This window comes from Hemitrygon akajei, chromosome 17 (assembly GCF_048418815.1).
Source record: "Hemitrygon akajei chromosome 17, sHemAka1.3, whole genome shotgun sequence".
NCBI lineage: Eukaryota > Metazoa > Chordata > Chondrichthyes > Myliobatiformes > Dasyatidae > Hemitrygon > Hemitrygon akajei.
This window is the reverse complement of record NC_133140.1, coordinates 85,683,465-85,688,101: the sequence shown is the minus strand read 5'-3', so window position 1 is coordinate 85,688,101 and position 4,637 is coordinate 85,683,465.

Here is a 4,637-nt window from a genome sequence, read left to right as displayed (position 1 = left end):
TCTCAAACCATCAGTCTGAGCGCGTCCTTCTCTATCACCTGCCTATCCTCCCTCTCACACTGTCTACAAGCTTTCTCTATTTGTGAGCCAATCGCCCCTTCCTCCGTTTCTTCAGTTTGGTTCCCACCCCCTAGCAATTCTAGTTTAAATTCTCCCCAGTAGACTTAGCAAACGTCCCTGGTCCCCCTCAGATTCAAGTGGAACCTATTCTTTTTGTACAGGTAACACCTGACCCATAAGAGGTCCCAGTGATCCAGAAATCTGAATCCCTGCCCCCTGCTCCAATCCCTCAGCCATGCATTTATCCTCCACCTCACTCTATTCCTATCCTCACTGTCGAGTGGCACAGGCAGTAATCCTGAGATTACTACCTTTGAGGTCCTGCTTCTCAACTTCCTTCCTAACTCCCTGTAGTCTGTTTTCAGGATCTCCTCCCTGATCCTACCTATGCCATTGGTACCAATATGTACCACGACCTCTGGCTGTTCTCCTTCCCGCTTCAGGATATTGTGGACACGATCAGAAACAGTGAAGGACAATGTGCCAACAGCTTTCTTTATGCTCATATCTACATGTGACAACACTTTCAAGGGATTATGGACCTATAGTACCCAATCCCTCTGTTCTACTGTACTCCTTAATGTCGTGTAGGACCTACTCGCCGGGTAGATCCTACCCTAGTTTGTCATCCCAAAGTGCAACACCTTGATCTCCTCTGCCCTGTCCAAATTTGTCTAAGTCCTTCTGCCGCATACCTGTTTCCTTAACACTACCTGCACTTCTGCCAATCTTTGTATTATCTGCAAACTTGGCAACAAAGCCATCTGTTCCATCATCTAAACCATTGATCTCCAGCATAAAAAGAAGTGGTCCCAACACCGACCCCTGTGGAACACCACTAGTCACTGGCAACCAACCAGAAAAAGATCCTTTTATTCCCACTTGTTGCCTCCTATCAATCAGCCAATACTCTAACTTTGCCAGCAGCCTCACTTGTGGCACCTTGTCAAATGCCTTTTGAAAGTCCAAATACACAACATCCACTGCATCCCCTTTATCTACCCTACTTGTAATCTCCTCAGGTTCATCAGGCAAGATTATCCCTTCAGAAAACCATGCTGACTTGGTTCTATATTGTTCTGTGTCACCAAGTACTCCAACACCTCGTGCTTAACAATTGACTCCAACATCTTCCCAACAACTGAGGTCAGACTAACTGGTCTACAATTTCCTTTCTGCTGTCTTCCTCCTTTCTTACAAAGTGGAGTGACATTTGCAATTTTCCAGTCCTCCGGCACCATGCCAGAGTCCAATGATTTTTGAAAGGTAATTTCTAATGCCTCCACAATCTCTTTCACTACCCCTTTCAGAACCCTAGAGTACAGTTCATCTGGTCTGGGTGACTTATGTACCTTTAGGTCTTTCAGCTTTTTGAGCACCTTCCCTGTTGTAATAGTAACTGCACTCACTTCTCTTCCCTCGCACCCTTCAACATCTGGCACACTGCTAGTGTCTTCCACAGTGAAGACTGATGCAAAATACTCATTTAGTTCATCTGCCATCTCCTTGTCCCCCATTATTATTTTTCCAATCTCATTTTCTAGTCGTCCTATATCCACTCGCATCTCTCTTTTATTTTTTTACATACTTGAAAAAGTTTTGACTATTCACTTTGATATTGTTTGCTAGTTTGCTTTAGTTGTGAACTTCCCATGATTCAGGACATTTACAAGGACAGGTGTGTGAAAAGGGCCTGTAGGATCACTGGGGACCTGAGCCATCCCAACCACAATTGGATCTGATTGTGGACTTCAGGAAGGGTAAGACGAAGGAACACATACCAATCCTGATAGAGGGATCAGAAATGGAGAGAGCGAGCAGTTTCAAGTTCCTTGGTGTCAAGATCTCTGAAGATCTAACCTCAACCCAACATATCAATGTATTCACAAAGAAGGCAAGACAGCGACAAGACTTTATTAAGGTTGAAGAGATTTGGCATGTCAACAAATACGCTCAAAAACTTCTATAGTTCTACAGTGGAGAGCATTCTGACAGGCTGCATCACTGTCTGGTATGGAAGGGCTACTGCACAGGACCAAAAGAAGCTGCAGAAGGTTGTAAATCTAGTCAGCTCCATCTTGGGTACCAGCCTACAAAGTACCCAGGATATCTTTAGAGAGCGGTGTCTTAGAAAGGCAGCGTGCATTATTAAGGGTGTCCAGCCCCCAGGGCATGCCCTTTTCTCACTGTTACCATTAGGTAGGAGATACAGAAGCCTGAAGGCACACACTCAGTGATTCAGGAACAGCTTCTTCCCCTCTATCATCTGATTCCTAAATGGACTTTGAAGCTTTGGACACTACCTCACTTTTAAAAAATTAATTTCTGTTTTTGCACATAATTTCTGTTTTTTAAAATCTATTCAAAACACATACGGTAATTGTTTTATTTGTTTATTTATTATTATGTTTTATTTTATTTATAATAATTATTTTTTCTCTCTCTCTGCTAGATTATGTATTGCATTGAACTGCTGCTGCTATGTTAACAAATTTCACGTCACATGCCGGTGATAATAAACCTGATTCTGATTCTGATTCTGTTCCAGCTGCTACCATCCGGGAAACGGTATCGCAGCATAAAAGCCAGGACCACCGGGCTCCATAACAGCTTCTTCCACCAGGCCATCAGACTGATGAACTCACGCTGATTTGAGTGTACTCTATATTACATTGACTGTTCTATTTATTATAAATTACTATCATTGCACATTGCACATTTAGATGGAGACGTAATGTAAAGATTTTTACTCCTCATGTATCTGAAAGATGTAAGAAATAAAGTCAATTCAATTCAAATGTTTCATCTTTTCCCTCCTAATGAATCTTTTAGTTGCTCTCTGTGGCATTTTAATAGCTTCCCAATCCTCTGTCTTCCACTAATTTTTGCTTTGTTGTATGCTCCCTCTTTTGCTTTTACATTGACTTTGACTTCCCTTGTCAGCCATGGTTGTACTATTTTGTTATTAGAACATTTCTTCATGTTTGGAATATATGTATCCTGCAGCTTCCTCATTCCTCCCGGAAACACACACCATTGCTGCTCTGCTGACATCCCTGCCAGCAGCTCCTTCCAATTTACTTTGGCCAACTCCTCTCTCATTCCAACCTAATTTCCTTTACTCCACTGAAAAACTGCTACATCAGACTTTACTTTCTCCCTATCAAGCTGATCTCAATAATATTGTGATCACTGGTTGCTAAGGGCTTTTACCTTAAACTGCTAATCGCCTCCAGTTCATTACATAATGCCCAACCCAGAATCCCCTAGTAGGCTCAACAACAAACTGCTCTAAAAACCATCTCATAGGCATTCAACAAGTTCACTCTCTTGACATCCATTACCAACCTGAGTTTTCCATTCGACCTACATCATGTTAAAATCTCCCATGATTATCATAACACTGCCCTTTTGACACGCCTTTTCTCTTTCCTGTTCTAATCTGTGGTCCACCTCCCAGCCACTGTTGGGAGGCCTGTATATAACTGCCATTAGGGTCCTTTTACCCTTGCAGTTTCTTAACTCAACCCACAAGGATTCAATATCTTCCAATCCTATGTCACATCTTTCTACTGATTTAATGCCATTCTTTACCAACAGAGCCATGCCTCCCCCTCTTTGCCTACCTTCCTATCCCTCCGATACAACGTGTGATCTTGGACATTCAGCTCCCAACTACAACCATCCTTCAGCCACGATTCAGTGATGGTCACATCATACCTGGCAATCTGTAATAGTGCAACAAGATCATCCACCTTATTTCTTATACTTACAGTTCATAAGCTCACATATTCAGATATTTATGTTTCATAAGCACCAGAGATTACGCAGAGGCTGGGAATCCAGAGCAACACAGAGAAAATGCTGGGGGACCTCATCGTGTCAGGCAGCACCAATGGAAGTGAATAAACCAGTCGACGTTTCGGCCTGAGATTCTTCATCAGGACTGGAAAGGAAGAGGGAGGAAGCCAGAATAAGAAGGATCAAAAAATAAAAGGAATAAAAAGGCGGCTTTAATTTAAGGTCAGTATTTTGTCTCTGGGTGAAGTTAGTGAAGTAAATCTCTCTGCCCTGGAAGAACCCTGCGCTGTGCCCAGTGGGGCAATAACCAAATGCAGTTTGGACAGGCAGGCTGTTGGAATGTTCCTGACATCCCTAATCAGTTTGTTACCCTACAAACATTTCTCCTTATCAGACTCCTTTACTGGAAACTTGGAGCCTGCCCACTGCAGAGAAATGGGCTATCACTTGGGGTTTCTAAGGAGGATTATGGTGGTGTTTACTAAACAGAACCGTGTGTGTTTTCCCAGTCCTTGCCTCAGGCCCAGCTTTAGAAATGTCTGTCAACACACCGGGTATAAATACACCTCATGTTTAATTGTCGAGAATATATGTGGCTGCTATTTTTAGTGACTCTTAGATTAGGGCTTTTTATTTTGGTTTTGAGTTCTTTCTATTTATAGTGGTGACAGGGAGCTGACGGATCTTCATTGACAGCTCAGGCCGGGTGGAGGGAGAGTTTGACCTTGGGACCTAGGGCCTGGGAACACACCGGTCTCGTCTCCAGAGTGGGGAAG